The sequence below is a fragment of the Sceloporus occidentalis genome, unplaced genomic scaffold (assembly GCF_023333645.1).
Source record: "Sceloporus occidentalis isolate IW3139 unplaced genomic scaffold, rSceOcc1.0.p SCAF_4, whole genome shotgun sequence".
Classification (NCBI taxonomy): Eukaryota; Metazoa; Chordata; class Lepidosauria; order Squamata; family Phrynosomatidae; genus Sceloporus; species Sceloporus occidentalis.
In genome coordinates this window covers 158,868,037-158,883,787 of record NW_028316984.1, presented here as the reverse complement: position 1 = coordinate 158,883,787, position 15,751 = coordinate 158,868,037, and positions in this window count along the sequence as shown.

Genomic DNA, 15,751 nt, shown 5'->3' with positions numbered 1-15,751 from the left:
TAGAAAGGGGCAACCAATAGGAAGACTAGGAGTGTGGTACAGTGGGTCCTCCATATTTGCTGGCATTAGGGGCACAGGACCCCTATGAATGTGGGAAAATTGCAAATAAAAAACCACTATTTTTTTAATCTAAGAGAACACCTTTCTAGGAATCTCTAAGTCATCTAGAGGAGCCCTATGGTCAATTTCCAGCAGAGTCGCACGGGTGTGTGTGTGTGTGTGTGTGTGTGTGTAGAGATTCATAGAGAGAAGAAATTAGTCAAATTTGCAAATAATCAAATCCACAAAAGTCAAAGCTGCAAATGTGGAGGGCTGACTGTATTGTCTTTATGCATATGGTGAAGAAATGTATCTAGCTACTGCCTGACTGCCGCACTCTCTACTGGTGATTTAATGGCCATGGTGTGAGGGAGAGGTACACAGAAGAACTGTAGGTTGTGTGTGCATGGTTGGGGAGAAGACGGAGGTACACTGAACGAAGCTTTTATATTCTGCTAAAACAATACAGCATCATAGCCAATGAATAATCAATCTTGTTTAGAGTGTTATATGACTTATGTTATTTCTTTTCTATGGAGATTATCAGACGGGGACGGGACATCCTTGTTCTGTCCTTTTCCCATTCTTTAGAGTGATTGCAAAAAGATTTTCATATGATGTTGTGCTTATCCTGTCAGTGTCCAGTCATTAAACTGCAATTGACCACAATCACATGAAAGACTTTTCATGATGTCACACTTATCCTGTCATTGTCCTGTCATTGTACCATCATTGAAGTGCAATTGTCCTGTTCTTGTCCTTCATTTTGTAATAACAGAAGAACGCATTAATGCAATTCCACTTCACTGACAGTTTAATTACAGGATCAGCATGAATGTGTGAATGTCTTTCACGTGATTACTGGCACGTGTCCCCTGTCTGATAATCTTGTATGACTAGCATCCTGCTGGTGAATTGCAACGATGTAAACCAGACTTAGGACAACTGACTGTTTTGGTCATTCTGGAGACTGGGATTCACTACTGATTGTGCAGTGACCAACCTCCGCCTCCATTTTTATCAGTTGCAGCCCCATGAATCTTTGGAGAGCAGAGGAGCAGCAGAAAACCATCCATTTATTTTCCTATACTGGATGTAAAGCAATGGCATCATTTTCAGGGACCTCAGAAGGACCCTCAGAGGCCCCTGCAGATGCCTGTTGCTGTGTTTCCAGAAGTAAGATATTGTAAGACAATAGCTGGGCAACAATCTGCTGCTTCTTCCACTCTCTATTGGCAAGGAAATGGTCCAGTTGGGGGGGGGGGGGCTTCAACTGAGAAAAAGTGTGGGTTTAGGTTGGGATAGATTGATTGGGACACTGTTGTAGTGGTAGGTGCATGTGCACTATAGAAATAATCCAGTTTGAACCCACTTTCACTGAGATGGCTCCATCCTATAGAATACTGGGATTTGTTGTTTTGTGAAGTATCAACACTCTTTAACAGCAGGCTAAAGATCTTGTAAAACTACAAATCCCAGGGCTACATAGGAGGCAGCTGCAATTCTTAAAGTGCTGTATTATTTCTACAGTGTAGATGCAGCCTCATCTCCCAATGCAGCATCATGGCCTATATTTTATGTGACTCTATTTTTTTATTTATATTATATATATATTTTTTATTCTATTTGGGTCATCACATGTTTGCAGTCCATGAAACAAGCAAACAGACAGACAGACAGAGTGGTGAGGCGAAGCACAGATGGACTGCAGTCAAACAGTATGTGCAACCTTGAAAAGCTTAATCTCAATTTAAGTGGTCCATTTTGTCATTATGGAAAGACAATCAGCAATCTGAGATGCTCCAGCCAGCCAGTGTCAGAATTTGGTGTTATGATGTTAAGAACAGCCCTGAATGCCACTAACACACAAGTCTTTATTTTTCACAGCAAAGCACTCATGCTTATTATTGTATTAAAGGAATTCTAGTGGTTAAATCAAGCAGTGAATATAAATAGCTGTATTACTGCCATTGGGCATTAGCGTTTATTTAGTAGATGTGAGTCATGCGCACACCTTTGATGGGGTTGTGAATAAGCTGTTGCCTTTTTGGTATGAAAAGGTGATTTGCAAAGGATACAAGAATATCTGATACCTTTGACATGGAATTAATAAACCTTGGAATGTTACCAGCCATTTTTACAGTTTAGCGTCTGGACTCCGGTGTTTCTGAAAGGTCCATATGACTCTGTGAACATTTGGATATGAAGATAAGTGTGTTGCTGCTTGGAAGAACTTAAAGCCCTTTGAAAAAATTATTTAACATCTTGAAAGGTATTGAATTCTGTTTCAAATGATGGGTGGAAGCCAATGTGATATTAGCATTACTGTGCCTAGTCTCAGAAAGGACAAAGGCAATCAAGGGCAATGCTGATTTATTTGTGATTAATTTTAGTCCAGGGCATGAAATTGGAGAGTGAAATTTATTTGTGCATAATTGGATATGCAACTGAAAATAATGAGAAATCAGCAGCACGCTTTGATTGACGACAATGGATACATAATACCAACATAGTTGTAAGTCTGTTTTTTCCCCTTTAAAAGGATTGCGTGCTAATACTTCTTTTAAAAACAGATAACACACTATGTTTGTTCTTTTTGTTCTTGGAGTCTATAAATCAAAGAAACAGAGATGATGGACTGGGTCATAAATGCATGTGCATCACTAATTTCTCATAACTTAAAATTACCAGTTGATATGTGAACTACTTTCATTGAAATGCATTGGTTCAAGATAATGTGAGGTGATATGAAAGCTCTGTCTGTAGTACTGGATCAGGCTTATTCATATATGCAATTCACCACTAGATGCTAGTCAAGTGATGAAAATATTCTAGAAGATGCTAGCATTATCAAAATTTTAGCCACTAGCAATTTTATATGAAACTCACTGGAATGCATACGGTGAGAGAAAAATCCCACTATATTAGTAGTGGGCTTGCAGAATAAAGTAAGTGTCACTATGCTCAGTGGCGCTTATTTACAGGGATATAGGTCTATTTTTCAAGCTCAAACATGCAGTACTTTGATTATGTCACATAATTATGAACAAAAGTATTCTTGAAAATAGCTAATGAACCAAAAGTAATAACCTCCACGTAAAGAAATTATGGCCATAAGATGTAACTGCCCCATCAAATGGAACTTGGAATAATACTTTTGACAGGGGATACTTGCATCATTCATTACACTAATTAATCACCCAACAGGTTATTATGTGTTACTGTTACTGTAGTCCAGGAAGTAATTCAGTGGTTTACTCATTTGGAAAAGGCTTCCATCATCTCTGATCATGATAAATCTAAGTGGCTGCACTGCCAGGATTCCCTTTCCCATTCCTCCACAGAAACACAGTGTAGTATACCATGTAACGGTCATGTGTGGTGCCCATATGAGGTGGTTGTAGGTGTTCTTGATGTGTGCAGAAATGGTCACTCACTCAATCCCTGTTTTTTCTACATTTCCCTCTCTCTCAAACAATTGGTCTATATATCCTGCTTTAGCCAACTTCAGGCATATAGATGCTTGCACGTGTCCCTGCCATCCAGTTCTCTCTTTCTGCTCATACCAACGTAGCCAGTCCAAGTGTGCGCCCTGTGCTGCTGTTTGAATCAGCCAGCCTGGCAAGGGAGACCTCTCTTCTTCTCACTCTGCTTACACTAAACACTTGTACTGACTCATTTGCATTCTGGCATTGGCAACAGTCACTTATATTTGGGCAGAATGGAGGAAAGCAAAAAAGCAGACTATTTTTTATTTTTTAAAAAATCCAGTTAACCCAGCACTGATTCCTCTATTTCCCTTCCCTCCCACTGCCTTTTTACTGATTCTGGTGCTCCTTCCAAGTTATACTTTTGTTGTTGTTGTTGTGTGTCTTCATTTCTGACTTATGGCAACCCTATCATTGGATTTTCCTGGCAAATTTCTTCAGAGTGGGTTTGCCACTGCCATCCTCTGAAGCTGAGAAAGTGTGACTTGACCAAGATCACCCTGTGGGTTTTCATGGCTGAGCTGGGATTTGAACCCTGGTCTTCAGAATCCTAGACCAACACTCAAACCACTACACCACACTATACTACCAAAAAAAAAAAAAAAAGAGTCACAGAAGTGCACAGAGGCCACCTCTTCCTTCTCCCCTTTCCATTGCTTGAGCTGAGTCAGAACACACCCAGTAATGAGTAACAGAGAGAAACCCTGTTATTGTACACTATATTATAGCCCTGGCCATTCTAGACAATAAAGTAACATCATTTTAAGTGCTTTTTGGTGGGAGGGGAGATAACTAGTTACCAAATAATTAATAACAAATAACATATTACTTTCAAGCACTGCTATCAAAACTATAACAAAGATTATCTATTCTAATTGGAAAACAGGGGCATTAATTGGCAAGAATATCAGCCTAGATAGCACTTCTATCAATTCTGGGTGTGAGCCAGCTTTGCTCTCCTGAATTACATCTTTGACGTAGGAGTGGATAAGAAAGTCTGAAATCCTGTTATACGAAAAATGCACTTCCTATCTGTACAATCTGTGCATTTATCTCACCTGTTTCCCAGGAGAAGCTGAAAAAAACAACACTTCAGAACTTTACAGGATAGCAGTAAAAGCATCAGATGCTAACAGAAAAACCTAGCTATTAATGCATATTAAATATATGTCTCAGATTATATTCACAAGGCTCAACACACCCTGGCCTAGATGGCATTTAAAATCATCCAAAATGTGTTCTTGTTATGAACTTGCCTGCCCTCCAGAGGGAACAGTATCTTCTGATATGATGCTAATTTTGAGACCCAGGTGGTACTGGATGCCTCTTTCCATGATAGTGTTAAAAGGACATGGCAGGGGACATGGGGAGAGAAATGGAATGGAAGCTTGGCCTTTTTGTGTTAATCTTACAATACGTAGGAAAGCAATGAGTACTATCATGGCTGGCACAGGTTCAATACAACATTGGGAAGACCAGAGAAGAGATTTTTTTTTAGTCTGGATAATAATAATAATGTTTATTTATATCCTGCCACTCCCTACGGATTGAGGGAGGGTTACAAAACAGACAAATGTCAGTAAAATACATAGTACATAAAAAAATCAAAAATTAAATAATCCTTTCCCCCTCTTGCCCTCCCTACCTTAAAACAAGAAACAAAACAAATGAACAACAATATAAAAACAAGTTAAAATAGATTAAAAGAGCAACTAGCAAACAGAGGCGAGACATCTTCTTGGGGATTTTGTCTTGTTTCTCTGAATCCCTCCCCTTATTTCTTCACATTATTTTGGGCAACACTGTGTTTTGTTCCTTCAGTGAAATTTGTGCAATATTTAAGCATATTTCCATTAATCCATACATTTATTTCTGCTAATTTTCCCATGGACTGAAGTGTGTTTTATACATAGTTTTCAAATGTGTGCATGTAAGATATTTCCACATGCAACACATGCACAAAGACACAATTTATTACACATTTTATTTATTTATTTATTTAATTTCATTTATATGCTGCTTTTCACTGGGAAAGGGACCCAAGGTAGCTCACAGATAAAAACAGTTTAAAACTTTGCAGTAAAAATCTAAAAAACAATTAAAATTACCTTGCTGTCCTTTAAATGCCTAGTAAATCTCACTAACATGAGACAGCTTAAGGTGAGCTACACATTTTCTTGTGACAAGTCTTGGGCACACAACTAATGTCAAATTTAGTGGCTCTGTGTGTGTGTGTGTGTGTGTGTGTGTGTGTGTGTGTGTGTGTGTGTGTATGAATTCAGCCTCCCAGAAGACTCTATCATTGATTGTAAGGTAGCCACTCTTGATCTAAAGAACTTCAGAAACAGATTCCAGCAGGAAACAACTGAACTACAGTTCATTTAGAGAAGGGGTGGGAAAAGTGCAGGCCATGGGCCACATGTGACCCCCAGGCCTGTTTTTCTACCCCACCTGGGCACTCCAGGGGTAAAAAGAATCATTTTATGCCTCTACTGAGATGCACAAAATAGTGTTTGCTCCATAATGCCTAGAATGACTTCTATGGGATGAAGTTTCTTCCACATTTGGGGCCACCGTGGACCCCTCAGGGATCAAAACAAATCTTTGCAAAATCTTTCAAATTAGATTTCCCCCAAAATTATAAAAAATGCCCTCTAGGGAATCACAAAAGCCCACAAATATGGTGAGAATATTTGTGGGCATTTGGTGGCAAAATTGGAATTTTCTTTTGCAGGAGCAGATGCAATGTGGTCTTCCAAGGTTTCCTGGGGTGTTAATTCAGCCCCCTAGCCTTTCAGTTGCCCATCCCTGATTTAAAGGTTCAGTTCTACCCCAGAGGCTTAAAAAGAATAACACTAGATTTGTTAACCAGCTCACTCTTGCAAGGATGTGTGCATTATCACCCAATTGTTTTGTTAACAGCCACTGTTAAGATGATTATCATTATGTGCATTTTCTACATTTTGGTTCCCTTTGATCTCACTATTTACAATCCTGTGTGTCTGTTTGTGTGTGTGTACATCAGTAATTCAGGAGACACTTTGTGCATCTAGAGAGGTAGGCTGGTAGCTAGGGTGCCAAAAGACTGCTTGTTGTTTTGACCTCCTGCTAATATTATTAGGCACTTCCTTCACTCATAGAATTTGTCTACTCCCCATGAAAAGTGAAACGTGAGTTAGGAACACATCTATATTAGTCACAACAGCTTCCATAATCTGAAAAGTGCACCCAGAGGTTTGCAGAAACTGCTGCTATTGAGACCTCTGTGACTTGTTTCTCACAACATTAGGCAACTCCCAAGAGCAAAGAACAAAGTATCTAAAAATAACATGTGAAGCAGGGGATTCAAAAGAGCGTATGCATAACCTCCTTTCCTCAAGAGATAGTTTGGGCTGAGCCAAAAGCAAACTATCTTCCTGATAACTTTTTCAATATTTGCTTGACCGCCTTCACAATGACAATGGAACAAACTGGGTCTCAAGAAAATCTGGACATTAGTATGAAGAGATCCTGACAAAATGAAAGGAAGGCCCGCTGTCTGTGAAAGTTAAATGCTAGCAATGTGGAAAAGTTGTTCTTTTGCTTTCTTTCTGGAACAATATTCAAAGGAGTGGGATAAAAGGGTCCATTTGATACAGAGTACTTTGGCTTATTCAGAAATATTTCTTCATGTGGATGAATTTATACTCGCATGTTTATAACATGGAGGAGTGGCTGGCATGTGTGAAAATGATCCTACAGACAGATTTTTACTGTCTTTGAGGCTCATCAATCTCAAACAGATCTTTGAGGCCCATCGCCTCAAACACAGTGCTTTTCCCTGGATTTCCATTCCTCAAGAAATGGAATATGGAGGAGAAAAGCAATGGCAGATGTGGGCAACTGGACACATTTAGACCATTGAGAGAATGTCATGAGATCTCTTGCAAAGTAGCTGGGGGGGGGGGGGTGTAAGGGAGGCATTACCATTCTTTTAGCCTCACCAGTTTGCCTTCTAGAAAATGGACATTTTGTGACTGGTTGCTCCCACAGTGGCAGCTTTTAGTGATTGGATGTAGCCTAAAGGCTGTGGGAGTAGCCATATTCTAAGCAAACATCATTTTATAAAGTGGTTGTAAAAGTCTTTGTTTGGGTATGATTTAATCATTTTATAATTTTAAATCAATCTGTTAGACAGAGATGTTATAATCAGGCATCCTCTAATAGGCCTATGAGCCTAAAGGATCGAAATCCAGCCTGATTTTGGAAGCTAAGCAGGGTCAGCTCTGTTAGTACTTGGATGTGAGATGGGCAATGAATACCAGATGCTGTAAACTACATATGAGAGGAAGGAACTGGCAAAATCACCTTTGAGTATTCTTGCCATTAAGTTGAAAGGAAATTTGGAGGCACACACAGAAAGACAGATACACACACCAAACATACTCCTGTTGTAAGGCAGATCAGAGAAAAGGGATTTAACCTGTGCTGCATGTGCTCAGATTTTGATGGTGGCCAGAAGTGCAGTTGAACAGTTAAACCTAGTGTGGCAGGCTCAGCTGTTCCTGAAGATGTCAGATCTGGGTATATGGTGACACATGCCTTGATTGCATCCATTCTAGATTACTGCAAGGCACCCCATGTGAGGCTGCTTTAGAGACTGCTCAGGAACTTAATAGGTCTAAAATGCTGAAGCCAAAATGCAGACAGAGGCTGGTTGAAAGGAACATATAACACCCATGTTACAACAGCTTCAGTGGCTGATGGTCATTTCCCAGAATTCAAAATGCTAGCTATGACATTTAAATAATAAATAATAAAACTTTTATTTATATACCGCCCTTCCATCGATCAGGGCAGTGAACAACATAATGAAAACAATACATACATAAAAACAAGTTAAAACAATATAAAAACCCCCGGTCAGCCATCCATCTTGCCGTCAGCAGAGAGAGGGAGGCCATCTAGGACTTCACTCGGGGAATGCAGTTTGAAATAGAAGGGTTTTTAAATCCCTTCTAAACTGGGCCAGGGAGGTGGCTGAGCGGAGCTCTGTGGGCAGCGTGTTCCAAAGGGTCGGGGCAACGATGGAGTACGTCCTCCTCTTTGTAGAGGAGAGTTTGGCCCCAGGGACCCTAAGTAATTGCTGCCCAGAAGTTCTGAGGGTGCGGGGCAGAATGTATGGGGAGAGGCGGTCCTTCAGGTATCCTGGGCCCAAGCCATGTAGGGCTTTATAGGTAATCACCAACACCTTGTACTGTGCCCGGAAGCGAATAGGCAGCCAGTGCAGATCTTTAAGCACCGGTGTAATATGGCTGGTCCTGGAAGTACCAGTGACCAGCCTGGCCGCCATATTCTGTACCAGCTGTAGCTTCCGAGTATGATACAAGGGTTGCCCCATGTAGAGTGCATTGCAGAAGTCCAATCTAGAGGTTACCAGAGCATGTACCACCGTTTCAAGGTCCCTGTGGGCCAGGTATGGGCGAAGCTGGCGAATAAGCCGAAGCTGATAACAGGTGTTCCTGACCGTCGCATTCACCTGAGATGTAAGGTGGAGCGACGAATCAAGAAGCACCCCCAGACTGCGCACGGAGTCCTTCACAGGAAGCGTGATCCCGTTCAGGACAGGTGGAACCACCGCCATTCCTGGACCAGGGGAACCTATCACGAGTACCTCCGTTTTCTCTGGATTCAGGCTGAGTTGGTTTTTCCTCATCCAGCCCATTACTGACTCCAGGCATGCTACGAGAGGAGAGACGGCATCCTCGGTCACTGCATCAGTCGGAGACATAGAGAAGACTATCTGGGTGTCATCAGCGTACTGATAACCCCGCGCCCCATGTCTCCGGATGATCTCTCCCAGCGGTTTCATGTAAATGTTAAATAGCATGGGAGACAGAATGGCTCCTTGAGGGACCCCAGTTGTGAGGGCCCTCTTATCGGAGCACACGTCTCCCAGCTGCACCATCTGGAACCTCCCAGAGAGATAGGACCGGAACCATTGGAGCGCAGTGCCCCCGATTCCCACCTCAGCCAGGCGTTCCAGAAGGATACCATGGTCTATGGTATCGAAAGCCGCTGAGATGTCCAAGAGCACCAACAGGGACACGCTTCCCCTGTCGATGCCCAGACGGAGATCATCGACCAAGGCGACCATGGCCATCTCAACCCCGTAACCCGCCCGAAAGCCAGTTTGAAATGGGTCTAGATAATCCGTTTCATCCAAGACCGACTGAAGCTGGATTGCAACCGCCCTCTCGATCACCTTCCCCAAAAATGGCAGCAGCGAGACTGGCCGATAATTATTATGTACCAGGGGGTCGAGGGAGGGCTTTTTTAATAAAGGTTTTACAATGGCCAATTTTAACTCAGATGGAAATTGCCCTTCCCTCAAGGATGTATTAATAATCCGTCGCAGCAACAAAGTTACTGCCGGTCCCCCCTGCGCTGCTAACCATGAGGGACAGGGATCGAGAGAGCAGGTTGTCTTCCGAACACTTCCGAGGATCTTGTCCACATCATCGGTACTTACCAACTCAAACTGATCCAGTTTAATGGAGTCCATGGAGGCTCTGGACGCCTCTACCCTAGGTTCTGCTCCAATGCCAGCGTTAAGACCTTCGCTTATCCGAGAGGTTTTATCCACAAAGAAGTTGTTAAATTGGTCACAGCAGGCCTTAGAAGGTTCAAGGATCTGGTTCGGGGTGGGAGGGAGCTGAGTTAGCTCCCTAACCACCCTGAACAACTCTGCTGGACGCGACTCCGCGGACGCGACACGAGCAGCATAGAACGAGTTCTTAGCTGCTCGTATCGCCTCTCCGTAGTCCTGCAAAAGGCCTAGGAGAGTCTTGTCGGCTAAGCGTAGGTGTTTCCGCCAGCGGTGCTCTAGCCGTCGCAGGACCCGCTTCCTTGCCCGGAGATCTTCCGTATACCAGGGCTTACGTTTGGAAGCGGGCCTGAGAGCGCGCTTGGGAGCAAAGAGTACTAGTAACATCCAACAGAATGGCTGTAGAGAAGAGACAAAGTCTCAGGTGAGGAAAAAGATTGATTATTTTATTCTTGCAATTAGCCCAACACATTTCAGTCTAGTAATATTTAATAACCTTCTTCAGGGGCTGATCAAAAAAGAAGAAAGAAGAAAATTGATAATAAATAAACAACAAAAATGATATCAGGAGACAAGTTACAATTTGCAATATCAATTTTGTGTATTAATATTACACAAGGAAGTCATGAAATATTACTAGGCTGAAACACATTGGGCTAATTGTAAGAATAAAATCAATAAAAATCTCCTGAAGATGCCAGCCACAGATGCTGGCGAAACATCAGATACAAACCCAAAAAACCCATGAAAAACAATAAAATCATCTTTTTCAACAGCCTGAAACTGATGTCTACATCTCCTCAATGATATTCAGAGCCCTATGTGGCTTGGATTCATACGTTATCTCCTTATATGAGTTTACTCAACTTTTAAGATCTTCAGAGGTGCCCTTTCTCTTAATCCCACACTGGAATTCTTTTCCAAGGGTATCACGAGGGGGTGCAAAGAGTATGGACTGCACCAGGTGACAATTCAGAAAACGGTGTCATGTGGTGTGCTGGTGGGAAAGGGTGCCTTCTTTGCCTGGTGGCCCTGCTGGCCAGGTGGGAAAGCAAGTCTCCTCCCTTTGCCACTCACCCAGCAGCTCCACCAGACTCAGAAAAGCTGTGGGGCAGCAAGAGCAGCCCACCCCCACCAGCAACCATTGTTGGGACTGGGTCTGGTGCCTCTGTTGGCCAGGCAGTAAAGAAATTTACCTTCCTTTGCTGCTCACCCAGCAACTCCACCAGACCCCAAAAAGACTGTTGAAGGGGTATGTGTGTGTAATTAAAAAATAATCAGCACCTGGTGTCATATATCCTAGGTATGCCACTGTCTCTGCTTCCACAGCAATGGCATACTAGGGGGTGGGGGAAATGTGAGCAGCACTGGGTGACATCCCAGAAGAGGGGTGATAACTGGTTGGGCCTTCCTTCTGCTGAGGGGTGAGGAGGGGCAAGTGTGCCTCTCATGTTTTCATGACGGTGGTCTCCTCTGCAGCCCTCCCAATCCCTCTGCTTTGCTCTTCTCCTGAGAGAGCCAGCGAAGGAGAGGGCCAAATGCGGACCTCCTGACTCCACTGCTGCAGCGTTGCTCTCCTCTTGAGTACAGCGGTGAATCATCATCATCATCATCATCATCATCATCATCATAGTAGGGGCAAACACCCCTTTTGACTGCTGCCCCCAGAAGCCCTACCCTTTGCACTGGGTGACACCAGGAGGAGGGACACCATTGTTCCACAGGAGGTTCACTTGCGCTCTCTTTCTGCTGACAGACATGATCTTTTTATTTTGATAGGCCTTTGGGTGTTAACTCATTGTGGCAGAATGCTCTTTTAACAGAGTATGTTTTTATTTATCTTTCTGCTATGTCTTAAATGTGGTTTTAAAATTAGTGTTTTGAAAACAATTGTTTACTTTTAAAACTTTTATGTTACTAGGCTTTAGCTGTTCTTTGTTATTAATTTGGTCATAAACTCTCTTGAGACCTATGCTGGAGACTTTAAATTAATTTAAATTAATTAAGTTAATTAATTAATGACCAATTAAAACAATCTAAAGCACCAAAGGAATGCTAAATAAGCAGCAAAATAATAACAATCCAGTAATCTGTTTTAAAATCTTTGTGGCCATCAATCACTTGTTGAAGGTCTGGCCTTAATAAAAAGATTTTTGTCTGATGAAAGAAGACAGCATGAAATCCTTTGGGAGTTCCATACTCTAAGAACAGCCACTGAAAAGACCCTGCCTTGTGTCTGTACCAAACATGCCTTTAAAAATGGCAGGAGTAAGAAAAGAACCTCACCTGTTGTTCTTAATGCACCAGGCTGGTATACATGGGAGAATACAGTCTTTCACATAAGCTGGACCCAAGTCCTATAGATTCTTATAGATCATAACCAAAGTTAGTATATATGTTAATTCTTCTTTAAAAAATACCTTTGACCAGAGATTTTATGAAAAGGGATCTTGTAGCACCTTTGAGACTAACTGAAAGAAAGAAGTTGGAAGCATGTGCTTGTGCAGACTTGAATCTACTTCCTCAGATGCATGCATCTAACATGTATCTAACATGCACTGGGGAAGTAGGGACAAGTCTATGAAAGCTCATGCTACTAACCTCTTTCTTTCAGTTAGTCTCAAAGGTGCTTCAAGATCCCTTTACATACTGATTTTTCACACTGAGGAATTTCCTGATTCAGGCACGGAACGGGATCAGGCTGGAATGGGGGAAAATATATTTTATCACACACAAAATTGCTGCTGCGCTGCTGCCCAACCATCACTTGTTCCTCAACTGCACTTCTCCTGACAATTTTGCTACCATGGAAAATTTCCATAATACCAAAATTGGCTGGCAGAGCACAGATGAGGGACTGGTGATGTTTGGGTGGCAGCACAGCAGCAGTTTCATGTGCGATAAAACCTCCCCCCCCCCCCCCATTCCAGCCCGATCCTGTCCCATGCCTGGATTGGGCTGAAAAGTGCAGGCAATAAACTCCCAACACAGTTATGTATTTGAATTCTATCACTGAAGAGGCTGTATGTTTCCTACCTTAAAAATGAATGGTTTGAAAGGAGATTTTCCTCTGTAGTTGCAAGCCAACCAATTCCAGAAGCTACCCACTGTTTCCTCAGCCATTCCTGACCATGTTTGCACCTGAAGAGTTTTTAATAACATCTATGCAAATAACCCAAGGAGATTTAGTTCTAAGTGGATAAACATGCTCCAGAGAGACAGAGGGGAGATATTTACAACCTCACTTTTCACGGAGACACTGAAGGGAAATTATTATCTCATGATAACCACACCCTTTGCTATCCTTCATTAGTCACATCATATGCTTCCTGAACAAATACACTTCTACAATTTTCCCCTGACATCTTGCACGTCTCATAAATGCACTGCTTACCATTCTCAGGGTGGAGACTAATCAAGATACAGTTCAACAAGCTTTTATTACCTGCCCATGGGGGAGAAGGTGGCAGAGAAAGTTTTAAATGTATAATTGGCTACATGGGGTATAAAATCCCTATAGAAGTTGCGTTTACACAGTAGGTCTAAGAACAGCTGTTGATACATTCAGCCTTTACTCCTCACTGTCACTGAAGAGGTATCTGAAAACACATTTCTGTATCTTCTTTGGCTCTCTCTGGGGCAACAAAGATGTTAAATGCAAATATATATAATAAACCCCATTGGAGTTTTGTTTCATTAAAATAGGGCAATTCCTGCCTCCTTCCTGTAAATTCAGGAAGAGCAAAAAAGTTGGGGAGATGATGCACTGTGGGATAAGGGTTGTCAAAAGAAAGATTAAACATGCCTACAACCTTCTTCTCATCTGTTAAGGTTTCCTTTCACTTTGAGGTTATTTTTCATTTCAAGATTATCAGGTGTTGGTATATACTTTTTCATGTAATGTCTACTTTCTTCTCAGAATGATGTCTCTTCATACTTGGAATATAAGTTGGAGCATGGGGTAAAGATGCTCAGTATCTAGACTTTCAGTCTTCTTGATGACTAGTGCTGGTGTAACCAGGGATTACATCATTGTAAAATAATTACTTTTTTTGGATTTGCACAAAGGGATATCTTGTACCTTCTTGCACAAGTATCCTTGTGTAATACCTTTTCCTTATCAGTATAGTGACAAGCAGATGGTTCCCAGGTGTGGCTCCAACTACTGCCCTAAACCACTAAATATTTATGGGATTGTGCCTGTGCATCATCCAGCTGCCATTGCACACCTGGAGAAAACAGAGCAACTTTTGTTCTCTCTGACCCCCAGTTTAAACACACTGGCATAGTTTTACACTCTACCAAAATTTAGTAGCTTACAAAACAGATAAGAGACAATCAGACATTCCAATAATAAGTCTGATGCTACATGACCAGGGACTGTTGTTAGAATATATTCCAACTATCATTTAAACTAGGTGTAGGCAACCTTTTTGAGCCGGGGGCCGGGTTGCTGTCCCTCAGACAACTGGGGGGCTGAACTCAAAATAGTGCCTGGAGTGGTGCGGAAGCTGCGGCGGGGGCGGCAATCGGCAGCAGGACCGGGCTGGGGCCGGTCCCAAGGCCTTGCTGGGCCGGATCCGGCCCACGGGCTGTAGGTTGCCGACCCCTGATTTTTGCCGCTATGGCCGCCGTTATTTTTTCGTGCGGCGGCGGCGGCGGCAACCGCCCCGGGGGCGCCCAGAGGCAAAGTCTCGCGCGACCTCAAACAAGGTCGCGCGAGACTTCGGCCTCCAGGAGGCCCGATGCGGCCGAGGGAGCCCTCAAATAGGGCTCCGACAGCCACATCGGGCCTACAGGAGGCCCGATGCCGTCGCTGGCGCCCTTGAAGAGGGCTCCGACGGCCGCATCGGGCCTCTGGAAGGCCCACTGAAGCCGTCGGAGCCCTGTTTGAAGGCCCCGGCGATGGCATCGGGCCTCCTGGAGGCCCGATGCCGTCGCTGGCACCCTCGAAGAGGGCTCCGACGTCCGCATCGGGCCTCTGGAAGGCCCGCTGAAGCCGTCGGAGCCCTGTTCGAGGGCCCCGGCGAGGGCATCGGGCCTCCAGGAGGCCCGATGCCGTCGCTGGCACCCTCGAAGAGGGCTCCGACGGCCACATCGGGCCTCTGGAAGGCCCGCTGAAGCCGTCGGAGCCCTGTTCGAAGGCCCTGGCGACGGCATCGGGCCTCCTGGAGGCCCGATGCCGTCGCTGGCACCCTCGAAGAGGGCTCCGACGGCCGCATCGGGCCTCTGGAAGGCCTGCTGAAGCCGTCGGAGCCCTGTTCGAGGGCCCCGGCGAGGGCATCAGGCCTGCAGGAGGCCCGATGCCGTCGCTGGCACCCTCGAAGAGGGCTCCGACGGCCGCATCAGGCCTCTGGAAGGCCCGCTGAAGCCGTCGGAGCTCTGTTCGAGGGCCCCGGCGAGGGCATCGGGCCTCCTGGAGGCCCGATGCTGTCGCTGGCGCCCTCCAACAGGGCTCCGGCGGCAGCAGCGGGCCTCTGGAAGGCCCAATGCCGCCGTCGCAGCCCTGTTCGAGGGCTCCGGCAGCGGCAGAGGGCCTCCTGGACGCCTGATGCCGTCGGTGGCGCCCTCCAACAGTGCTCTGGCAGCAGCAGCGGGCCTCTGGAAGGCCCAATGCCGCCATCGCAGCCCTGTTCGA